The sequence below is a fragment of the Podarcis melisellensis genome, assembly GCF_964234715.1.
Source record: "Podarcis melisellensis genome assembly, chromosome: 3".
Classification (NCBI taxonomy): domain Eukaryota; kingdom Metazoa; phylum Chordata; class Lepidosauria; order Squamata; family Lacertidae; genus Podarcis; species Podarcis melisellensis.
This window is the reverse complement of record NC_138530.1, coordinates 100,910,241-100,936,101: the sequence shown is the minus strand read 5'-3', so window position 1 is coordinate 100,936,101 and position 25,861 is coordinate 100,910,241. Positions and strand designations below refer to the sequence as shown.

The following is a 25,861-nucleotide window of genomic DNA, read 5'->3' as shown; positions in this document are numbered from 1 at the left end:
CTTCCATACATCACTACTGAGAAAACCATAGCTTTAGCTATATGGACCTTTGTCAGCAAGGTGATGTCTCTGCTTTTTAAGATGCTGCCTAAGTTGGAGCAATTACAGCCTGACCTCAAATATGAACTAGACATACACAACAGGACTTTTTTTTTCAGCCAGACCTCTCAGGTGGGCACCATTCCCATTATAATAAGAGAACAAGGGAGGCATTCGTGGTGAGCTCCAGCACCTCTTTTTCTAAGAAAAAAATAGTGCTGTTATATTATATATATATATATATATATCAGCACTAATATATATATATATATATATATATATATATATATATATATATATATATATAAAATATCTTGGTATTACTGTGCTTGAAAACTACCTCAAGACTGGTTTAAAGAGCTTTTTATTCCTCAAAAGTCATAGGGAGAAGTCATGCTTCCTGCTTCTAATTAAGTTGATGTATCGGACGAAGGATTTCTGCATCCTACCTTTTTCTCAGGTTAGCTGTAAAAACCACTCAGCCAAGTAGTGAGACAATGAGAGCTAATTAAAAGCACCAGTGTGGCAGTAGTAAAGTAGCACAGTATGCAGACAAGATCCAGCTCTTCTGTGCAGATATTTCAACATGTGTGCCCTGAATTAAAGAGCTTGCCTGTTTTTAATAACTCGAGGAGATTAGATAAACAAATAGAGATACATTCTGATAGATAGATGATAGATAAAGATGGATAAACACAGTGTAGATAGATAAATTCTATTTATAGCCTTCTCTTCATACAGATACCAGGTTTATATGAAGACACACAGAGAGACAGGGTTGAATGCGTAAGTACATAGGTGAATGGCTGTAAGGATTATACACATAATGATTACAGGGCTCCATATAAGGATTCTGCTCATATATATATATATATATATATATATATGCAGGTTTTGGTGTTCTCGGGTGTCTTCCCGTGTAAAAGTTGGGGTGTCTAGGCGACGTTTCGACGAGGTCTCACTCGTCATCTTCAGGCTGGTGCTTTCGGCTTCTTGTTACTGGAACAGAGCAGGATCTCAGTGTTTGAGTTCCTATAAATACTGTTGAGGGGGTGTGGTGTATAGCCTCCAATGTTCTGGGCAGAGAGGAAGTTCCCAGGCTAGTGTGCCTAGCCACTAGCCTGGGAACTTCCTCTCTGCCCAGAACATTGGAGGCTATACACCACACCCCCTCAACAGTATTTATAGGAACTCAAACACTGAGATCCTGCTCTGTTCCAGTAACAAGAAGCCGAAAGCACCAGCCTGAAGATGACGAGTGAGACCTCGTCGAAACGTCGCCTAGACACCCCAACTTTTACACGGAAAGACACCCGAGAACACCAAAACCTGCATTCCTGTACCCGTGAAAATCTACGAAAGCAAATATATATATATATATATATACACACATATATACACATATATACACATATATACACATAAGCATTATAATTCTAAAATATAATGATCAATATAGCATCTTTTCCTTTAATAGGTCCAAGCAAAATTAAACGCCCAGGGATTCATTTAACCTCATGTGACTTGTACATGGAAAAAAGCAAATTTTGTCGAGATAATTAATCAGCCTTGAGCAAAGCATGCATAAGGGTACCTTTATTCATTAGCTCGCTGGAAGGAGCCAATAAAACATAAATTGATTACTTCGACTGCATTATCTTTTCTAGTTGCTGCCAACTGTGGCTCCATCTTCCTTTCATTTAGTGCATTAAGTAGAATCATGATTTCTATTATTTAGGATGGAACAAGATAGAGAAATGAGACAAGTTTCAAACCGATGGAGAAAATGCAAAGTTGCCAAAAGGACTGGCTAGCCCTTCTTTTTAAAATCGTGATCATGAAATTCAGTCAACATACACACACAAAAAGGGGAAACGTCTGGCACCTTGAAGACTAACAGATTTATTGTGGCATTAGCTTTCATGGAAAAGAGCCCAGTTCATCAGATGTTTAACAATATTGTTGTTATTGTTTTGCTGTTTTTGTTTTCATTATTTGATTTTATCCTGCATTTTATTTTGCGAACCGCCCTGAGATCTTATGATGAAGGGTGGTGTTTAAATCTAATAAAGAAATAAAATAGTAACTAAATATCATCTTAAGGTACCACAAGACTTTTTACTTTTTTGCCATAACAGACTTGGGCGGCTGCATCCTCAGGACAAAATTCAGCAAAAAATGTTTCAAATGCAGAACGCTGAGGACAGATGCACACAAGCAGTGCTATAGTCTGGAATATTGGGTGAAGTTACATTGACTAACAGTGGTTTTCATCTACAAAACTTACCTCTTATTACGTATCAGCTGTCCTGTGCATACCCAGCCAAGGAAGGAATTATTTATTGACAAAAGCAGGCACTTACAGCATAGATGCACATTTCTAGCATCTACAGTATGTGGCTGTTTTCCAACTGCCCAGCAGAGCAGTTGAAGCAACAGTGGGGCCATGCCCCACACCCCCACAGCTTATGTGCCCTCGTCTGATGGGGTGCATGAATGCAACCTGAGACTTCCTGCATGGAAGTCTTCATTGTACTTCCCTCTCCAAGCACCTCCTAGTTCTAGGAGACAGCAGAGCAGGGGACGGTAGGGATTTGACCAGCCCACCCACCTGAGCAGCCTCCTCTACTTCTGACCCATCTGGAACTTCTGCCCCTGTCTCTGATGGCTCATAGCCTTCCCTTTCCCTGGCTCCTACCAATCAGGTGGCACCAAACTTCTCCTTGGTCCACCTCCAGTCCTCTTGCCTCCATCACACACCCATCAGAGCCCTGTCAGTCCCTGACATGAGCCTACATAATGGATGGATGGATCATAGATTCATAGAATTGTACAGTTGGGAGGGACTCTGATGGATGAGATATTTGACGATAGAACTTGAACCATGGCCTCATCTCTATCAGGCCTTCCTCTGCTCCAATGGCCCTCAGGGCATGGCCACTAATGACCAGTTTCTAAGAAAGGATTACTGGTATTCCAAATACGGAGAGGTTTCTAAATTATTGACTATCTCCGAGACCAGGGAAGAGAAACGGCGGATGAAGACTGGAGAAAATTTAAGGACTATTTAAAGAAATACAGCAAAATTAATGAGTGTTAAAATGATTTTGGATTAGAAATGGAGGAGTTAATAGCGACAATGGTTAAATTAAGGAGAGTAAGTAATATTAAAAGTAAGTTAAAAATAAGGGAAGGATTTGCTGAAAATAATTTGAAATTGGAATACAGAAAGGGGAGGTATGAGGAAGTCGGGAAAGTAAGCTACAAGAAATTAAGAATTGAACTTATATATGTTTTATGTTTTATTATGTTTTGTGTTGTGTTTTTTATGTTGTGTTTGTTAAATTTGTTGAAACCTTAATAAAAAAAATTTTTTAAAAAATAAATAAATTATTGACTATCTTCACCTTAAGCTTTATCTGGGCTAAGGGTCTAGGATTAAGACAAAAGTGTCTGAAGTGGACTTGGGGAAAACTGACAGCACATTTTCATAAATTGCATCTCTTTCATCAGAAAGAATGAGTTTATGGAATGAAACTGTTGTAGGAGGTGTATGCTATGGCCCCAAATTAGATATTTTAGGAAAAGAATCGCATGGACATGTGATTACAACCTTTGTTTCCCTCTTCTACCTTTTTTTGGGGGGGTTGTATTCAATCTGCATCTTAGTCCAGAAGCGATAATTTAACATGGCTGTGCCATTCTCATAAGCCACAGCTTGTCAGTTTGCTGAATTATCAGTACCAAGTCAAGCAGTGCAGTAGAAACAGATCGCATGTGCCAATTTTCCTTCATTTGCTTACCATTTTCCAGTCACTGGAGGAAACTGCAAATGCCAGTCTTTCTCTTGCATGATAGAAGTGCGTCGAACTCAATAATTTAGCAGATGTTCATGGACAGCAGGTGGTCCAATGAATTACAGCAAAGACACAAGTCATTAATGTTAAGGTTGCTAGTCATCAAACTTGTTAAACTTATACTTTACAAGTGTCTTTTAAACTAAAAAAAACAAGAAATTATAATCCCCTATGTAAGGGGCTGCCTTAAAGGTTACAACATGGGGCTTTTTAGTTCAGAGGGTGTCTAACATGATGTGGTGTGGAGAAAGTGATCAGGGAGAAGTTTGTTCTCCTCTCATGATACTAGAACTCAAGGACATTCAATGAAGATGAATATTGGAAGATTCAGGACAGACAAAAGAAAATACTTCATATAGCACCAAGTTAACTTTTGTCAGGAGATGGAGTCAAGCATAGGTCAGCAATCAGAGCAAAACACTATGTCAGTGAAGTTAACTCTTTATTCAAGAAACCAAAACATCACAAGCCTAGTGACCCCAGCAGCTCTTCCCAGTAGGTCTTGCTCCAACCAGGGAATTGCGAGGACCAAAGGAGACTCCTCCTCTCCCAAGCAGTCGCAGACTGCATCAGCGCACAAGTAATTTCTGCTCTGCTTTTTTCATTTCTGTGTGTCCTAGATCAGGGGAAGGGGAGCTGGTTCCAGCAGGATGGAGAGACACCCTGGATTCTTCAGTAGCCTGCCCCTCTGTCTCCTGGCCCCCTCCTCTCCAGCCTCTGCTTCTGCCTCGGAGTCTGAACTGCTGTCTGCCACAGCCTCTTCCTGCTCACTAAACCCTGTTGCCTCTTCAGCTTCTGACACCTCCTCCTCCCAATGTGCTCCTTCTTCTCCCTCTGACCACTCATCATCTTCCCACCACCAATCCCCTGGCTCTGAGCCTTCTTCCCCTGCGGTGTCCCTTGAGGGTCCCCCAGCTGGCACTTCCCTCAAGTTGAGAGAGTGTTGCAGTGGCCAATGTGAGAACAGATGCCAGCCTAGATGGGCCTTTGGCCTGGTCCAGCAGAGCTATTACATGAAGAGACACATCACCATGATCTTAAGCAGGGACACAACCTCCTTTATTAGATTCTCCCTCCAACAGACTAGGAAGAATGAAGGACCAGAACTTTATAATTATCCACACCATGCATAAGAACAGAACACATTGCTTTGAGAATGGCTCTTTTCCCTACTATGTAGATTTACTTCAAAAAGATGCTACAAATCAATAGGCAATCTAGCATGCCGCTGTAACATGACATCACATTATGTCATGGGTGCCATTGGGCACCCATAATCTGGGGACCAAGTCAGCTCCCCTGCTCTCTGGTGTGTTCAGCATTTTTCAGAAATGGAAGTTCTGCAGCAACTTCTGTCGCTTAGGCCATTTTGTGCAGCACGTGTGCCAATTGGAACTAAAAACAGTGCCAAATTGGGATTCTTTACCAATGTACACAGGTGACAGCCTTTTAAAATCCATTTCCCATGCTCTTTTAAGAGGAATAATTGACAGAACAGTGAGGTGCAACACACTGAAGAACGAGGCTCAGTAGCAGCACTTAATTTGGCTGCGAGAATTTGTCTTCTCAAGAGCGTCATCGTTTAGCTGCAACCGTCTTCTGATTTCTAGATGCTAGTTTCTGAAAAATGATGATGGCTTGAATCTGCTGCAGTATTAAAAATGCTCAGGGAGCTTAAGTCACCGGGTTGAAACGGATATTCTTAAAAACAGAGGGCTCTGCCTTACACCAAATCAGACCATTTGTCTATCAATCTCAGCTTTGTCTACAGTGACTTGTAGTAGCTTTCCTGTGTTTCAGCCAGAAATTTTTCCTAGCGCTATTTGCAGAGGCGCTAGACACTGGACCTGGGAGTTTCTGCATGCAAAGCAAGAGCCACCCATAGTGCATTGTTTTATTCTAGAAACTGGTGCAAATCTACCTTGTTCAGCATAAATATTGCCGGCACATGCAGCCACCCTGACCATTCTCATCTGATCAAAGGCAATGATATGCACATCAGGGCAGGAAATTTCTGCAATCCATGTTATTAGTAAATATATTAGAAGGAAGTGTGATTGTGGCAATCACACACAGGGCCCCCAGACGTTTGACGGTCTATTGACCCTGTGCCGCCACTGCGATTGCTTTTTCCGCTGCCACCACCCCGTATCTCACGGGGACACACAGAGTCCAGTCAGTTGTTAACATAAACAAATAATCAAGTTTATTTTTAAATGCAGGAACAAGCTTATGGTTTCAGTTAATTCTTCTCTTGTCAGTTTCTTATTCTTAGTTCCTAACAACTCCAAACTGATTATTCCAACTATCTATCTGACTCCACCTAACAATCCTCTCACTCTCTCACAATACAACTCTACCAACCCACACCTAAACCTCAACTCAACTCCCAAACCTCAACCCCCAACTCAACTCAACTCCTTTCAAAACCTCCCACTCTAACTTTTATTCCCCCCTTGCATTCTCACAGGCCAATCACATCACACCTATTTTAACCCTTTCCTTATGACCACAGTGGGAGGCAAACGCCACAGTGATGCTGCCAGTTTAACTCTAAAAGGGAAATCAAGTCTGCAGTATGGTGTCCTGTGTGTTGGTAGATTTGGGTCAAATAGACCTGGCTTCATGGCCATTCAGGAACTGCGTGACTTTGGACCAGCCACATACTTGGAGAGTTGCATTAGATAAATGGCATCATCCCGTTCCCTGCCAATATTGCTAAAAATGAAAGACCGCTCGCTTCAGCTAGTTTCTCAGGGGAAGTATGCCATAAATATGAAGAGAGCCCTGCATGTCTCCAAAAGGGAAAAGCAACCCAGGACTGATGAAAAATGAACTCGAGCTGAACTCTCCCAGTGGCAACTCAATGAGGAATAACAATGAGATATATGTGAGGATAATGGTGTGAAATATTCTATGAGACACAGAAGGGTGACCTAGTGTTCCCGTGCAAAGGAAAACAAGGATCAGGTCTGACGTGCTAAGCAACCTGTCTCCCTGGCAGCTCATATATAAGGAGGAAATTATGTTCTCCATATGAGCCTCGTCTAATTTAATAACAAATGCTCACACTTTCAAAATGCTGCAGAGGCTTTCACAACTCACTTAATGCTTACAAATTACTTCTAATACTGTACACTAGAAATAAAACAGGCCATTTGCTGATTCATTAATAAGTCATATAAGGCAGGTGAAGGTACACATAGCAATTCTCTGAACCTTTGGCATTAGTGTTCAAATCTCTCCCCCCCCAACCCACCCATGTTGTATTTTCAGAGACTTAGTAATAGCACCTCATCAGGAGTACTGGAAATCTTAAAGGGATATATATTGCACAGTCTTGGCTTCCAGTGCAAAATGTGAAACATGGAACACAGCAGCTTCTTTGGTGAATTTCTATATTTATTGAACATTTCTAGCCCAAAGGCTGCATAGCGCCTGGAAATTTCCAATTTCCTGAGACATACTCTGCACACCAACACCCTTGCGATGTCCAGCGAGCTCCGCATCTCATGCCCTCAGTTATGGCAAACCTTAAAAATGTAGCAAACAAAGCTCTCCCCCAGAAATAGTATGACCAAAACTGTAAACATATTAAGGTTATGGAACCCCTGCCTGTGATATATAGTAGATGACAATCACAGAGTTTAGGTACAGAATTCTATGCCACCCTGACAATTCTATTTCTCGTGTTCTTAACTCTTTGCCTAACCTTCCATCCTTTCTGCTCAAGCCCTCAAAATTTATGTTGCATTTCTTGCTTCAAGTACACGTCAGATGAATATTTGGCTTGTGATCCTGGATTTTTAAAATTATTTATTTCGCCTTTCCATGTTGAATGTTGCTTGGCTTGCTCCGCTGAAACACTTGCAGGCAACCAGCAACTCTGCCTGTCTGTCTGTGGCTGTAAACCAGGAATCTTCAAGACCCAGGAGCCACGTTTAACCCAAACATGCATTTGGGGATCAGTTTCCTAATCTTTTACCATGATTTACACGGTAGTAGTGCTCCTGTTGCGACCTACCTTGGATCAGGCCACAACCCACCAGCTGAAGACCGGTGTTCTAAACTACTCTACCACAATGGGATACAAGTCAAGGAAGAATTTAACAAGTTCCCTTGAGTTCCCTAAGGAAAAATGAAATGAAATACTACTACAGTGGTACCTCAGAAGTCGGAATTCGTTCCGGAAGTCTGTTTGACTTCCAAAATGTTCGGAAACCAAAGTGCGACTTCTGATTGGCTGCAGGAAGCTCCTGCAGCCAATCAGAGGCCATGGAAGCCCTGTTGGGCATTCGGGTTCCAAAGAACATTCACAAACCAAAACACTTACTTTGTGGCGTTTGGGAGCCAAAATGTCCAAGTAGCAAGGCGTTTGGGATCCAAGGTACGACTGTACAGTGGTACCTCGAGTTACATACGCTTCAGGTTACATACGCTTCAGGTTACAGACTCCGCTAACCTAGAAATAGTGCTTCAGGTTAAGAACTTTGCTTCAGGATGAGAACAGAAATCGTGCTCCGGTGGCGTGGCGGCAGCAGGAGGCCCCATTAGCTAAAGTGGTGCTTCAGGTTAAGAACAGTTTCAGGTTCAGAACGGACCTCCGGAACGAATTAAGTACTTAACCCGAGGTACCACTGTACTTGAAATTCAATAGATCCTATAGCTGGAATTACATACAATCTAACCTCTGCTTTTTGGGGGTTATTTTTAAGATGGTTTAGGATAATTAGACCTTTTTCTAGAGAAGATTTTTAAAAAGCATGATTTTTATTACTAGGCATTGAGGGTACAGTCTTTGGAATTTGGGGGCTAAATAAAAGTTAATTCAAGGTAAAAGGAGTAACACAGAAAACTTTTGCTTGCCAACCAAGAGAAAGAAACCCAAGTTTGATGAGCCAAGGAACCAGTATTCAAGTTCGGCATCTCAAATGGCAAAAAGGTTTGCATTAAAAAAAAGATGTTTAAACAAAATATTCATGGAACAATTTCAGGCAACAACCAAATGTGTAAATATGACCATCTGCTTGTGGGCCGATGAATACAAACAACAGCAACACATGCCACCGACATCATATGCCAACCATCACCTTGATCATCTTATGTTCGTTCTTGTCTCCTTCCTCTCCCTGAACTGTTGCATATGCATGCGCATATAAAAATCACTCAGCACAGTTGGAGCCCAATCCTTACGGGAGCATGAGGTGCTTCCCTGGCATACATGATAGCTAATCACAACACTCAAACATCTCCAAAGAAGAAGAGGGGCTACTACAAACCCAGCTCTAATTAGAACACAAGACTTTCCAGCCTTCCAGTGCCCAACATCTCTGCCCACAACCGCCTGATGTGAGGGACGTTCCTTTTTTTGAGAAATGCACAGCATTGGTGGCTGCCACTGCCCATTGCAAAAAAACAAAAAGAAACCTACACAGGAAGCTGCAAACCTTCACAGGTTAAATAATAATAATAATAATAATAATAATAATAATAATAATAATTTGTTATTTATACCCCGCCCATCTGACTGAATCTCCCCAGCCACTCTGGGCAGCTCCCAATCACATGTTAAAAAATACAGCATTAAATATTAAAAACTTCCCTAAACAGGGCTGCCTTCAGATGTCTTTTAAAGATAGGATAACTGCTTATTTCCTTGACATCTGAAGGGAGGGTGTTGCACAGGGTGGGCGCCACTACCAAGAAGGCCCTCTGTCTGCTTCCCTGTAACCTCACTTCTCACAGTGAGGAAACCGCCAGAAGGCCCTCGGCGCCAAATCTCAGTGTCCAGGCTGAACGATGCGGGTGGAGACACTCCTTCAGGTATAGTGGGCCGAGGCCGTTTAGGGCTTTAAAGGTCAGCACCAACACTTTGAATTGTGCTCGGAAACATACTGGGAGCCAATGCAGATCTCTCAGGACTGGTGTTATGTGGTCCCGGCGGCCACTCCCAGTCACCAGTCTAGCTGCCGCATTCTGGATTAATTGCAGTTTCCGGGTCACCTTCAAAGGTAGCCCCACGTAGAGCACATTGCAGTAGTCCAAGCGGGAGATAACCAGAGCATGCAGCACTCTGGTGAGACAGTCCACGGGCAGATAGGGTCTTAGCCTGCGTACCTGGTGGAGCTGGTAAACAGACGCCCTGGACACAGAATTGACCTGTGCCTCCATGGACAGCTGTGAGTCCAGAATGACTCCCAGGCTGCGCACCTGGTCCTTCAGGGGCACAGTTACCCCATTCAGGACCAGGGAGCCCCCCACACCCACCCACACCCTGTCCCCCAAGAACAGTACTTCTGTCTTGGTTGACTGTGAATGTCCAAAAGAAGATCCTATGAAGATCTCTTGTCCCCAGGACTTGGATGGATGGCATAGCAAAGGGCATAACAAGTTTCTGTTTCTGTCATTGAAACATTCAATGCGTGGATTACAAATGGAAGATGAACAGTAGTCTAATCATTATTTTCTTTATATTAAAAAGCCCTTTAGATGCACCATTCTGTTTTTATACAGTTGTTAATAATGCGTAAAGGAAGGCCATGTTATCCTTTGTGGTAATGAGTCTCGGTCTGTGGGAAACCTCATTCTGATGACCCCAGAAGCAGAAAGTCGGCTGTGGGTGGTTGCTAGGGAACTAATGGCATAGTTTCTCTGGTGAAATTTTCAATTTCATTGAAATTGAAAATAGAAAGGAGAGAATTCCCCTGCTGGAAAAGACCACAATCTGTCAAGTACATCATCCCATTTCCAGAAGCAGCCAGCTAGTTGCCTTCAGAATTCACAGGAAGGGTATGATCACTATCCCCGTTTTTCTTTCTGACCCTCAGAGGTCCACTGGTGCTGGGTGTGCAGTCTCCATTTACCTATGAAGGTCTAACAAAGGTTTTTCAATGTCATCTAAGCTGATGGCTATTGCTACTTACATTTTAACGCCATCGTGTCCAAGATGTGCAATGAGAAGATGTAAAAAAAAAAAAAACAGCTGGAAAACAAGACAAGACGCAGTTGTCTCTGCAAACTCTCACTGTTCACCATTCAAGGATTACACTGACTTACGGTCCCAGTATGATACCTGCAAATAGAGGGAACCAATGAACTCGTAATGATAGAGGCACACCCACAATACCCCCCTTTATCACAACTAGGGAACGGAGAAATCATGATTCAGTTTGCATTTAAAGGCAAGCTTAACCTAATTCTTTGTGGCAACAATGGAAGGTTGCCGGGGGGGGGGAGGCAATTCAGGCCGCCCAATCCCTGAGAGCAGCAGTATAGGATCCAGTGGATCCCAGGTTGTCTCAGCCCTGGCCCATCCTCAGAACACTCCATTTCGCAGCTGGGCTGTTCTGGCGGGCCCATCGCTGGTGGATCTTCCACTCATCCACCAATTCAGCAGACAGTGGGAGGCTTGCTGAACCAGCAGACATGAGCAGAGAGATGCCTCCACTCATTCCAACCCCCCCCCCATAGCCCCTACATAAAGGGGGAGTTTGGATCACAGCCTAAGAGTTTTATAATGTCAGTGTGCAAGAAGTGTCTCTGAACTGGTTCAAAACCAGTTCGAAATGTCTAAACAGAAACCAAATCAGGGAGTTTGTTTTAAAAAAAAAATAATGATTCGGAACCATCCCCATGTTTTTAATGGTTCAACTCCCTGATTTCCAGTTCTGTGTGGATCTTGCAGGTGGGGAGAGGGGAAGCAATTGATCTATCAATTAAAGCAGTATTGGAAAAGAAAGGAAGAAAGCCATTCACTACTGGCATATAAGTGCCTAACAGTGTAACTACGGGAGAATCTACAGTTCAAGTTTACATCATAAAGTGTTTTTGTTGTTACTGTTATTTGTACCCCACCCATCTGACTGGGTTGCCCCAGCCACTCTGAGCAGCTTCTAACATATATAAAAACATAATAAAACATTAAACATAAAAAACTTCCTTAAATATTTTAAAATATGTTAAGCTATTTCCTTCGATGATTCCTGCATACTGGAGCCTTATATCACTGTTACTTCAAAGCCAAATATTTTGAAGCATGCTCCTGACTCACTAGAAGAAATCACTCATGGAACTAGCAGGCAAGGTGCCATTTCTACCAAGTACAGAACACCCATACTGTGCATACTGAAGAAGAAAGGCAGAAATCCTCTGAAAGTATAGTATGTCATATGACAATACAGAGAGACTTGTCCCTTTGCTGTCTAAGGGCTGTGTTTTCCTTCTCTTTCTCCTCGGGGCTAAATGAGATGCGATGTCGGCAGGCTCGTATGTTTGCATACAGGTCGTGCCCTGATCGCACAGACTGTGGTGTTGAGAAAACCAGCAAAAGGGATGTTTACATGAAGTGAGCCTGCCTATGGCTCATATCCTCCCACTGCTAGCACTTTCTCCCAGCCAAGCACACTCTGGGTATATGAGTTCAGCTCAAGAGAAAGGGCAAATGAAAGCAGTGAGAGACAAGCTGGCATGGGGAGGGTTCTGAACTCCTCACCCATAAGCCACCACCATCCAGCATTTTCCTCCTTCCTGAGAAGTCTCTGCTCTTTCTTCCTCGCTGCTCTGTATGCTTGGAACTGTCTCCCAGATCACCTGCACAATGCCATCTCAAACGCTCCTTTTCTGGGGGGGGGGGTAATCAGTCTCATATAACCAACATACCTGTCTAATTGATGCTTGAAAGGGTTAAGACCATAGAGAAAGCTGTCCTGCCAGGCTTAGCTCATCTTGGGAGGGACTAGGTCATCAAGTCTTTGTCCTTCCCATCCACCACAACCACCCAGTCTACCAGAGAAACTCAGCGTGTAAGGAGGTCTAAGCTGGTTGCTGTAGCTCAGACCGCATGGCATTTACAAGCCACTCTTGAGTTCCTATACCAATAATTTAGGAACTTTCATCACATGCTCGGGTCTGATTAGAGTGTTGTTTCTGCAGGGAGGACCCACTGACAGAGGAGGGGCCCCATTAAGAATGAGGGAGACAGATGCGCATCACCAGGAGGGCATTCCACAAAGAGGGAACCATCACCAAGAAGACCCTTTCATAGGGCAATGCCAACCAGCCAGCAGCCAGCTGCACAGGATTGGCTCTCTGGTATCACCTGATTCCCAGGACCAAGAGAATTCTGTGCTGTGATGCTAGTAGCTTAACTTGAACCACCTGCAGTCCCCCTTCTCTGATCCATGCCTCACTCACATCTCCCACTTCAAGCCCTGCAGCACCTGTCGAGAAGCCCAGCTGTAGCCATAGCTGTGTGTATGGGACTCCTTACCCATAAATCCTGTAGGCTGTATCTCAAGTCTAGTTAAATCAACACTGTTCTATTGACTTCATCTTTGAAATTACACCAGCCGAGGATTCAGAGACATATGTTTTACACACACACCTGCTAAAGAAAGGATTATTTCTGGAGGAAAGGAGCTTAGCTTTTCTTTGAATTGAAGAGTTTGGGGGCTTCTGAAAGCTGCTGTGGTTGCTGAATCCCAAGAGCATCGTCTCCTTTGTGGCATTGTTTTTCTTCTAAACGGAAGATCTTTTCCTAACCAGAATAAAAATGGCTTGTCATGTTGAAGCGTAACATCTGTGGGTTTCGCTTTTATGAAAGCAGAACCGCACATCTGCACTATAAATACTCAATAATGCTTACATACATTAATCTGTATTCCCAGCTATGTCTTTTCGCCCCACATTCAAACCTGGAGACAAGAGATCTCAGAAAATGAGAACCTGGCTTTAAACAATGAAACGGGAGGGGGGGTGTTGAGAAAGAATCCAGCCCAAATAAGGAGCATTCAATTCTTTTGCTAGGAAGGAAAACTGTGCTGAGAGTAAGTGCATTTGGTTTAAAAACTATTCTGAGATATTTTCAGTCAATGCAGGTCAGAAAGATGGTCTGTGGATTCTGGGAAAGGAGATTTGAATACACTATTCAATACAAATCAGATAACTTAAAAATCAATTTTGTTCCAGGGAAAAAGTTCTCTCAAACCAAAAGAGACTCAACTAATTACATCAAGCAAGGAGATGTAATATAGTCTATATGCACTTCAATAGATTTTTGTCTACGTGCAGAACAGGCAGCTAGAAAACCATGGCAGCAGGGGCCAGACATGCTCAGAATGTTTAATCTGGTGTCTTTTGCCTAGAAATGGAGTGCACATTATTAATGCCACAGGGACTGCACTGACAGTGGTCTCCACATGGTGGCCCATAACAATGGGCTGTGGACATCAGTAAGAACCTGGCACGGGGGCAAGGGGATCAAAGTACTTCCACAAAGGGCAGCTTATGGTGGCATCCCATCACAACCCAATAAAATCTGCTCTGGATCATAGAAACAGCCATGCAGTTCTTACAGCACAAAACAGAGCAAGTGGTCATTGAACACATGGTTTGGCACACTGGGCAACATCCTTGGTGGTGGCTCTTCTGAGCATGATTGCCATCACATTAGCCACCCAAAAATCCTGGGAAGTGACAGCGAGGTGGAATGTTTCCGTTTTCAGCTCACGCCCATTAAGGGATAGTCCCTTACTTTAATTCCTGGGTGTGCCAATATACAGAGAGTGTAGAGAAATTCATAAGAGGAGGGAAAATAACAACTGTATTTCAGTTGTAACTGGAATATCTGTAACTGGAACTGTATTTCAGACAAACTGGCAGGGTTTCAAATGAAGGCTTCAAGAAAACCTTATCCAGCCTTCCTGAAAGTTATTCTTCCTCCCAGTGCTGGAATTCTAATGTTTGATCTTTGAGAGCTGAGAACCATACTAGATGTGACAATGGCAAAATATGGCGAGGACAGCTGATCGAAAGGTCGCACAGGGGAGCACTCCCTGCCTGGCCACCACAAAATCCAATGGGTCCTCCTTGCAGCCAAGTTTGCTTCTGTTATCAGAACCCTGCTGAGAGAAAAGTGACATTGGAGGGCAGAGTATGGGCACGGGGTTTTTCTACACTTCCTTGTAGGGAGGAAAATGAATAAAAATACATGTGGAGCTCTGTGTTTTTAGCCCTATATAAGCTGAAAAGTCCATTAAGATATGCCAGAGAGGGTCAGGTTTCCATCCATTCTGGGAGCAATTCTTCAGGAGCTACAGTGCAGAGCCTTTACATTGGTGGCCCTGTCAGTGTTCCGCACTACAGCATAAACTGCTGTGCCTGATGGGCATTTAGCGCTGTGTCTTGTCAAGATTTGCTTTTGCATCTTAATATAGCAGAAGGTTTATTGATTTGTCATGTGTTACGATTTGTAATGTGATTTATTAGCTGCACTGCGTTTCTGAAATGAACCAATCAGGATGTATCAGTAAGCAGGCCATAATAAAAATGAGTCAGGGTATTCAGATAAATTGAGTGTGACTCCAGCTGCTTGGCATTTCTCTCTTCTTTTATTTTAAGAGGCTGTGTCCGTGCTGGGAATCCATGCCTGATTTTGGTTTTTCCCAAATTTGTACGTGTGACAAAAGAGATGGATACCCAGTTTTGACAAAATTAAAAGATTCCTTCCAGTAGCACCTTACGAGACCAACTAAGTTTGTTATTGGTATGAACTTTTGTGTGCATGAACACTTCTTCAGACACCAGTTGTGACAAGTAATGATCTACATGTGGGTTTTCGCCATAAAAGTACTTTTAAAATGATTTTTGAGCTAATGGCTGAGATAAGAAAACAAGATTCCTTATCTCCAAATAGGATACTGAAACCAGAAGAGGCATTTCAAACCACACCAGAAGTAGTCTGAACAGCGCTACACGGGAGGCTGCCTCCTATCAAATCAGACCACTAATTCATCTAACTCAGTATCGTCTCACACCAAGGATGGCAAACTTCCAGATGCTACTGAACTACAACTCCCATCATTCTGACCATTAGCAGTGCAGCCTGGAGTTGATGTGAACTGGAATCCAGGGTACTCTCTAGGGTACAGGGATCTTTCTCAGCGCTACCTGGAAATGCCAGGGATTGAATCTGCACGCACAATATGAGCTGAGCTATGTGGCCCTTCCCATGAGTCTGTCAAGATCCCACCCAACCGAGACCCCAGGAAGACCTTTTCGAAAGAAAAGGGCTAGGAAGATTGCAGAAAACCCCTTATAGCTGAGGACCTGGAGAAACCCACAATTGTTCCCAAGACCGCCTGAAATGCCCTGTCTAATGCACACCTTGCATAGACCCCACCCATAACCCTCCAACTCAAGCCCTCCTCGATCCCTGAAACTGAAGAAACTGTTTGGCTGAAAACAGATAATTCCTTGTAAGAAAGGGCCTATTCAGGAAGTGGGAGAAGATTCAGCCGTAAAGAATGACCCCGCAGATGACTTGGGGAAGGAGGAGCTGGCAGATACGTGTCCCAGTGTCCTCCAGACCTTTCCTGGGCTAATAGCTCCAGCTTTCACACTAGGTCCTCATCATGGACAGTGTCTGCATCTTTCTCAGCCCTTGCGTTGCCACTGAGATGTGCATCCTTGGCTCACTCTTCCCCCTCCTTCCAGCGGATGAGTGCAAGCCTGTTTATTAAGTTGCCTTATTCATTCTCCTTTGGTGGAAAGGATTTGACTAAGAGGCAGCCTAGAGAGAAAGAAAATACTCTGGACCGGTTCCAGACCAACTTAGGGTGGAAAGGTAATTTCAAGCAGCTCTCCATGCCTAGGCTTGCTAAAATCCAAACAAATGACAGCACATGAAACATCCTCTATAAGGGCAAAAGTAAGGCCTGTGTCCTTCCATCAAGATAAGCTTCCTTGAAGTTACTGAATATAAGTATGTCCTGGCTAAGCAAAGGATAGTTTAGCATTTTCCCCTAGCATGTAGGACAGGGATGGGGGAGGATCTGTGGTCAGGGATAGTGGTAGCTGGAGTCTGGCAACATTTGAAGGGCCACAGGTTACCCATCACTGGTGCATGAAGATAAAACTGAAGAGTCACAAAGCTGCATTTGCACCAGCCACAAGAAAGAAATCATTTTGCTTGCCGCCATTCCTCAACATTTTAAGTGTCCCCCTCCAGTGATAATCTTACCTTTGCATTCTGCACCATGGCCACCCAGAGCACATTTTAAGGGCAAGTTTATTTTGACGGAGTTGTTGTTCCATTAGGTGTTGCTGTTCATCATTCATACAGCACTTGTAAAGTGCAGAGCACTCCATTATCAACACCAGGTAAGTGCCTTTTTCTGTACTTCTCTAGTACAGAGGCTGGAGGGAGGGTCACAGTGCATTTTGCTCCCATTTGACTGACCTTAAGGGAATGCTGAGCACACTTTTGAGGAACAGCTAGTGAGCTTGTGATGAGTTAGCAGAAGTCAAGAAGGAGTTAGCTGTGTTTTTTAAATGGCCAGGTAGATCGCACGCCATCTCACGTCCCCAAAGCGTTTGGTCTCGATATGCTTCTGTTTGCAAGTGTCCCTCTTTTCCTCTGATCCATTTGTACATCTGCAGATAGTCTATCAGTCTCACCTTCCAGTTTTAGGGCTGCTTAAATGGATCATGTTGAGCTGCTGTTCTAACAGCAGTTCCCTAAAGCCCTGCTAAACAGATGAGCCGCAGGACACTTGCAAACACATTGCATCACAATGCCCTGAACTCCCCCCCCCCCCATAATACACAGGTGTACCAGAGCTAATAACTGAAACAGAAACAAATAAATGCACTTTTTGGGGGCAGTCCAGCGCCCATTCACACCCAGTTTTAGAAGTAGTTGTTGTTTCAATGCAAATTACAGTTGAGTGGCAACTCACAATTGGGATAAACTGCACAGGGGAACAAGTAAAGAGTGACTTTGTGCTTACAACCAGACCGCACTTATGCAGAGGCACTGATTGTCAAAACCAGTTGCCTCAATTTGTGGGCACACAGCTACTGTGATTTGTCCTGGGAAAGGATTTTTTTAAAAAATCACCAATGCAGCATGTATGTCAAAAGACTGCTCTTCATTCAAGAACCTCATTTCATTCTTCTTCAGGAAATGCTATTGAGTTGTGGCCAGACATAGTTGGCATTTAAAGTAGACCCATTGGAGTCAAGGGGGCTTAAGTTATAACTCAAAATCCCTTCATTTCCACGGATCTACTCTAAGCAAGACTTGATCTAGATCTAGCTCTTTAGAAGTACACCTAAAAACACAAAATTCCACAGCTGAATTCCAAATTCCTTAAATCAGCCAACCAATAATGTTCCCCATCCTGGGCATTTTTGCCTGGCTGGAATGCGTCCTTGACCTCCGGTAATTCCTCTTTCTTGTCTGGATGGGGCAAAGAGGAGTGTGCGAGTGTGTGTAGAACAGGGGTCTGCAACCTAAGGCCCATGGGCCACAAGCGGCCCATGGGGGTCATTTAACCGGCCCATGGACTCCCACTGCCAGCTCGGTAACCCCTGCCACCAACTTGGTTGGCTCCTGTGCGCCGCGCTAAACCAGTGTGGAGCAGAGCGGGGACCACCTTCCATGACGCTGGCCGGCTTCCCATTGGCTGCAGGAAGCTCCTGCAGCCAATGGGAAGCTGCGCACACCTCCTCCGTGCCAGAAGGAGCATCGGAAATAGTGTTTGTGCGTGCGTTCGCGCGCACACACTCCGGCCCACCGCAGCATCTGTGGGACCATGAACCGGCCCAAGCCACAAAAACTTTGCCGACCCCTGGTGTAGAAAGTAACCTATGTACAAAGGTAAACTTCACATCCATTGCTCAGTCTGCGGTTGCCTTTAACCCTGCCCTCCATGGGGATGTGGATCACAGAAGGTTGCTTCAAAGGGGCAAAATCCCTTAGGCTGAAAAAAAGAAGCTAGACCTCTTCCTCTCTCAAATACATGTCCTTGCTAAAATAATCCAGGTAGCAAACATTAGTGCCTTGCTGACCAACCTGGCTGAAATGTAGTGGCGGGGGGCACAGAGGTGGTTGCCCCAGGCCCAAATTTGCTAGAGGTGCAAAATTTCAACACCTGGTGCTGCCTCTGTACAGCTGTTCACTTCCATTGCTGGGCTCCATTGAAAACAGCTTTTCCATGTGAACCAGGAAGTGACTTCTGCAGACAATGGAACAACTCTTCTTTTCTTATCAGCAGCCATCTCCTGGGTGTCTGTCTCAGATGCTGTTAGGCAGTTGAATGTGCCTGTGTACTCAGTCCGTTTCCCTCCTTTCCACCCCCCTCCATGCAGCCCCGGGTGCTGGCAACAAACGCTATGCCACTGCTGAAATGCACAGCCTTCTGTCATTTCCTTATTTAACATCTCTTTTACTTAAGAGAACAATCTACCTCCAGGGCCTTAAAAAAATGTCTAGTGTCTATTGTGTATAGAGGACTGAACTACGGGAAGGCAATGAAAGAAGTGTTATCTTAAAAGCTACGGACCAAGTAGCTGTTTAAATCTATTCAGGTGTCTGTTTAAAGTTTGTTTTAAATGTGCTTTCTATACAGCAAAAAAGTTCTTTCCACACAGTTTATTTCCCTGACAAAAGAACTGTGTTTTTTTAAAGCCAGAAATGCCACGCTGATCTCTGGAGCAACGTAGCTTTTTCTCTTTCAGTTGTGGTTGCTTCTTAGCACTGTAATTAAGTTTGAATAATGCTGCCAAAGTAAAATCATGCATTTTGCACAATTACTGTATGGCATGTAAGGGGGGAAATATGATGTGAGCTTTGTTAAACTTATAATACACTTGGCAATCACTTAACTTAATCAGCTCCTTTCTCCTTCAGGAAGGAAAGAAAACCCTGCAAGGTTGTTAAAGATTACTCCTTCAACTGCTCCAGAGTAAAAAGCTGTTCCTCAAGGCCTGAATCAACATGAGCTGGCCCAATACTGGCCATTCCATTGTTTTTAATCAGTTGTATTTATAGGGATATAGAAAGAAGGACACTAGACTGTTAACCAGGAGCCATAGTTACTGGTCATGTTTCTAACATAGCACACGACTCTGAGAACCAGTCACTTCCTTCCTGTCATGTGGGACACTTCCCATGATAGAGCCTCAAAAACATTACCCTTTCCCAACAAAGGTGGACCATGATGAGATTTGGGGCCTCCTTTCTGAGTATCCACATCTGTAGTGCACATTTTAAAACATATATTTGTTACTGTTTTTGGGTGGCTAATACAGGTGCACACAATAATTGTAAGTTATGAAGCAGCCTTGGCATGAACGATGTGTCTTGGCTAGTATTTTGATTCTGTGGGCTTTGGACTTAGAATAAGCCGCTAACTTCACAGATTGTGGTGATGAAAAGTTGTGTGATTAATATTACTGTGGGCCCAAATACCTAGGACTGCCCCAGTATGAACTGAATTCTAGGTCCTTTGGGTTCATGCACTAGACCAGAGGTCAGGTGGCCCTGTAGATGTTGCTGGATTGCAGCACCCATGATTTCTGGGCATAGACCATGCCAAATGGGACTGATGGGTTGTGGAGTTCATTGGGAGAGTCAAGGCTGACCATCCCTGCACTAGACTAAAACCTCCAATTTTTCACTGTCATTAGTGATTAATTTTTATTGATTGATTGATTGATTGAATATATATACCGCCCTATACCCAGCGGTCTCAGGGTGGTACAGAACAAAATCAAAATATAAAACCACCATATTCAAAATAAAAACAACAACCCAATAACACCCCACCCCCCAAAAGAACCACATTTTAAAAGGGCATAAGATGTCAATCAAATCAACCAAAGGCCTGGTTAAAAAGTCTACTTACATTTCCATCCACTTTCTCTCTCACTTGTTGTATGATCAAACCAAGGGAGATCTCTATGCCTCTAGAGCCCTAGTGACCAAGGAGCCAGCAGAGGGTGGTGTCACAATGAAGGGCGTGTCACAAGGAATTCCGCAACCTAGCAACCACCAGCACTAAACTGACACTACTCTCAACTGACACTACTAAGTTTCCTTATATGGCTTTTAATCCATGTTCAGCTTTTTGCAAGTATGTAAAATGAAATTTATTCTTTTATATTCAAGTAGTTCTACCCTTCTTTTTTGGGTCGTCCTATATTGCTGAACATTGGAAAACCAGAAGTCCAGAAAACCAGAATAAACCCTTGCGTGTTTATTCATTTAATTACCCTCCTTCACTAGCAGGTCCCAGGGCAGGTTACAACCATGTAAAATTGTTGTTGTTGTTGTTGTTAATTAATTTTTTATACCACCCTATACCCACAGACTTCAGGGCAGTTCACAGAATAAGATCACAATATGAAAACACAAAATACATAATAAAAATAATAACAACCCAATAATGCCCCCCCAAGAAAAACACATTTTGAAAGGGCATTGGATGTCAATCAACCAAAGGCCTGGTTAAAGAGGACCATTTTCGCTTGTCTCCTAAAGGTACATAATAAAGGCGCCAGGCATTCCACAGAAGGGCAGCCATGGCAAAAAAAGGCCTGTTCACATGTTGCCACCCTATGGACCTCTCAAGGAGGAGGCACATGAAGAAGGGCCTCAGAAGATGATCTCAGGGTCCATTTAGGTTGATATGGGAAGAAGCTGTCCTTGAGGTATTGCTGTCCTGAGCCATTTAAGAGTTTATAGGTCAAAATAGGGCCTGGAAACTAATTGGTAGCCAGTACTGTCAGACCAGTGCAGTCGGATGCTTATTTCCTCTTAGCCTTACATCCTCACATCAACCAGTAATTGCTGGTTATCCTTCCACTTAGTTTATGAACATGATTGTCAACAAGGGGGGGTGGGAGGGAACGAATGAAAAATTCATTCAGGGTGATTTTTCAGAATACGAACTGTCACTCATACAGTTTTCAGCTCCTTTAGTAAGTGGCACTAGTCTTAGCTCATCTAAACATGCAATTACTATAGCTGTATAGTAACCCATACTAGGGATGGATGGATCTGTCAATTTCACTTTCTCTTGGTACTTCATTTTTACTATCTTACATTCAGTTCTCCATATTTGAGCATCAGTTTACAGATTTATTTATTTACAAAGACCCCATGAAAATTCACCAGCATTTCCATGCATATTCAGTATACCATTTTTTGTATGGAACTTTGCTTTATATACATTTTTAACAAGCAGTTTCCTATAATGTTATGCATGTTTATGTTTGTTTTCACTAATATTTATACATACACCCATAATATATGAATATGTGTATGCATTATTTGGGTGAAGAAGTGCAGATCTGGAAGGAGAGCTGCATTTCAATAAACATGCATTTGTTTTGGTCAATGCTAAGTAAGTACAGTGGTACCTCGAGTTAAGTACTTAATTCGTTCCGGAGGTCCATACTTAACCTGAAACTGTTCTTAACCTGAAGCACCACTTTAGCTAATGGGGCCTCCCGCTGCTGCCGCACCGCCACACGATTTCTGTTCTCATCCTGAAGCAAAGTTCTTAACCCGAGGTACTATTTCTGGGTTAGCAGAGTCTGTAACCTGAAGCGTATGTAACCTGAAGCGTATGTAACCCAAGGTACCACTGTAGTAGAAAGTGAGCACCTCACAACAAACTGTTTGACAGCTGGTGTCATGTGACATCACAGGAAGCCCCTTCCCTGAGAACCATGATGCCATGTAGTTTTACATTAAAATGCAAACTGAACCAAATCCCCCCCCCCACACACACACACTTTCATTCTCCTGACTTCCTCTGTCTGGGTACCACATGCCAAAGTCATAGCAGAAGAACTGGAACCCCAGACTGGAACATGTTATTTCCTTAAGGGAATGGCCATATCAGAAGGGAATTCAACAAGAACTGGGAAGAGGAGGAGAACCCGAGTGCATTCATGTTAATGTACATTTTTGCTTGCTAGAAAGTAAATCAATAAATACCTGCCTAAATCAATTTTCTGTCATATATCTGCACCACACTGAGGAAACGCAACAAAGGAATCATTTGCAACTGCAGCAAGTAAGTATAAAACTGGCATTTCGATTATCACCTGAGCCGCTGTTACTGAGTTTTGAACGGCTGGGATTTTTTATTTTATTTTTTAGGGAGGGAGGAGTTCATCGATAAATCCAAACATGCAAGTAGCCAGGCTCTATAATATCCCGTACATCAGCAGCTCTTTATGTTCTCTATCAATGAAAAAAATGTTGTGTCATTGAGATCTGAAGGTATCCCATAAACTGGGAGCAATCTATTTATGGGAGATGCAATACCTGCAGAAGTTGTTTACTAAGGTCATTGATACAAAATGTATGATGGATGCAAAGGCGGTTTATCATGACGACAGCACTCAGTGATGCAGGTTGCCAAAAGCGGTCAGCTTTTTGGTCTTAAAGGCTGTTTTTGAAGGGAAGGCAGCAAGACTTTCTGGATCAAGATTCCTGCCTTAAACCTGGTCAGATTACATGTCTCTTTAGCTCATTATTTTATATTCTAATGGACAGCAGCCTTTAGGTCAGATTCCAGCAGAGGAAGGGAGGCAAAGACCGTCTTGGGGCCTGCCGCAGATAAACTCCCATAGCTTCTCCCATCCTGAGGGGGAAATCCCGGGGACTTTTCAAATGTTCTTATTGTTTATGGCGGTTTGTTCAAAGTTTCATGTAACTTGTAAAACCTCCTTGAAAGGATATGTATCCTGAAAGGTGGGGTATAAATAACGGTGATAAATGAATAAGGGGAAACAGGTATCCATCTTCTACAGATTCTTAAGATACTGTTTGGCACCTGAGCTTCAGCTATAAATTGTTTCTTTTAACTTTCTTTGAAAAGTATCACTTCTCACTCAGCGTCTGGGACTTGGCAGAGGCGAAACGGTGGAGACCACCTTCCCATCCTGACCCTTCCAGGGAGGAGGAAGAGGAAGGCAGTATAGAATTACAACAGAGGTTTGAGGGAGGTTGTAGTTCACAGGCAGATGAGGGGGGAAGTTGGGAAATCATGGGAGACCCAGAGCAACACCTGGCTGACACATCATTAGAAAGCATTCCAGACCCTCCATCTCCCAGAACCCAGCGAGCCTTAAAAGTAGGAGAGCAAAGAGCTCAAAGGCAGAGGGCACATAGCAGCACCCGTAGAGGAGATAATGATGATGACGAATGAGGAAGAGACAGGGGAGGGTGGAGATTCACTCAGGACAACGCCGTTATCCAAGAGGCTGGGTTCTATAGTCTCTCTCTGTAAAGACTTAAATTGAAAAAAGGCTGTAGGAAACTTTTCCTTGTCTTTATAATTCCTGGGCAACCAGCCGGGAGCCACTGGCAGCATTCTGACACTCAGACACTCAGCAGTAAGGATGGGAGAGAAATTTGGTTCGGTTCTTGGGTTTAATATGAACCTACTCAGCAGTCAGGAGTCGGATACAGCAGGGTATAGACACTCTCCAGGAGTCCCTCAGAACTCACACAGAGATATTCTCATGTGTGTCAACGTAGAACTGTGTTAGGTTTGGACACTGGCAAGTTTTGCTGGGAAGAGAAAAGACCAGGCACTTGTACTACCACAGTCAGAAGCTGCATCTCAGTTCTCTTCCCCCCACATCAGTCATTTTAATAATCAACTAATTAAACCGAGGAGGAAAATATTTGGACAGGTGACCTGTCTTCTGCTATCAACAGCTGATGCTGTTCTCTTCCCACCTGAGATGGAATATCTCCAAGCAGTCAATAAGCCTATGCTGCTTTGTTAGAACCCAGTTTGCAGGATAGTTTGACTCAGTAAGGCAATTCTTAAATTCTTAGGGACTAGATTACCAGCACCTTAAAAGTGTCAGGGCTTATGGAGGCGGGCATCTATATGTTCTTCTACCCCCTGCCCTTTTTAAAACAACTGCCGTTCTATAAATGATGCACAATAGGGATTTTTGGGTGGTATAGTGTGGCAGGGACGGACTCTGACCTTTCACATTTCAGTGGCGACCCAAATTTCGGCACCCTCTCACCTTCCGTTCTGCTCAATTCACTATGTCATAGTTGTGACACCCTGCAGCGCCCCCTAGACTCGGCACTCGGTGTGGTGGAACCAGTCGCACTGCTCTAAATTCACCTCTGGGTGTGGTGTGTGTGTGTGTGTATTTTGGTATCCTCTTTGCCTTTCACCATTCAGACTTGTACAGAAACCACTGAACCCCACCTGTAGTAAGTTTGCCTCTTGGCTTCTTAATACATGGATGCACAAACAAATATTTAGGCTGCTGCGTAAGACAGCTTGCATGATCTCTTGGCGTTGAGCAAATGTTTTGAACCCTGCAGTGTAGCACGTCTAGGTTTTGATTCATTAGTGAGCATTAATAAATAAAATAAAAATAACTTATTTGACTGGTTAGTCTTTTTCTTGCCCAAAGATGTGTATCACTAGGTAATTCCAGGCACATCACAGGAAACAGGATCCACTGAAAGAAATGTTCCCGGTTTGCTCACCTGTGTTATGTTTTATAAGTATCTTGTTTACTGAAAATAGAATTCAAATGGAAACAGCCCAGGAGACATGCCCAAAGCAAAGAATAAATCAATGGCAACATGGCTCTGTAAAACTAAGGCTTCCAATTCACCTCGCCACTAGTATCTCAATGTTCGCTGTTGATATATGGAATTTATTAGGATTCTGCTTCATCTCCATAGAAGGTAAAGTTATCTATGCCACGTATTTCAAGCAAACAGTCCATTCCAATAAAAATTAGTTCCAGAGAAATAAATGTGCTTAAAATTGGGAAGATGGGAATCTATACGTCTTAGAAAGTGGAGCAGGGAGACCGAGGAGATAGACCCTGATTGAACTGTTTGACTGCTTCCATCAAATACATTTATTGCGGCCATAAAGTTTGGCTTGGCAGAAAAGGCATTAATAATGGAACGGCCCTGCATACTAAGGTCAGTGGCTGTAGGAAAAGGCTCCTGGTCCTGACATGTGTGTTAATTATTTGCATAGCAGAAAACAGGCTGCTTAGCAATGTCATTGCCGCAGCTCCCATTCGTATATAGTCAGGCGGTGCATTGAAGCATGCTAATTTGGAAGTTGTACTAAAATCAATGGGGCTTATTTATGTCTCTTGGTGGCTAATGT

At 43.3% G+C, this 25,861-nt stretch overlaps 1 long non-coding RNA gene across 3 annotated transcripts in view; it reads right to left on the bottom strand.

The window, feature by feature from the left end:
* Window positions 1–19,932, bottom strand: part of LOC309367355 — a 31,140-nt gene extending 11,208 nt beyond the window's left edge. Inside the window, exons 1-2 of one of the 3 annotated variants that reach the window (XR_014167076.1) lie at window positions 19,873–19,932; window positions 10,820–10,968 (exon numbers count right to left, since the gene is read on the bottom strand). This is a non-coding gene — a long non-coding RNA (uncharacterized lncRNA). Of the gene's footprint in view, window positions 1–3,842; window positions 4,311–10,819; window positions 10,969–13,278; window positions 13,473–19,872 lie in introns of those variants that run through there. The other 2 variants (XR_014167077.1, XR_014167078.1) reach the window with 2 other exon arrangements.
* Window positions 19,933–25,861: the final 5,929 nt, after the last annotated feature.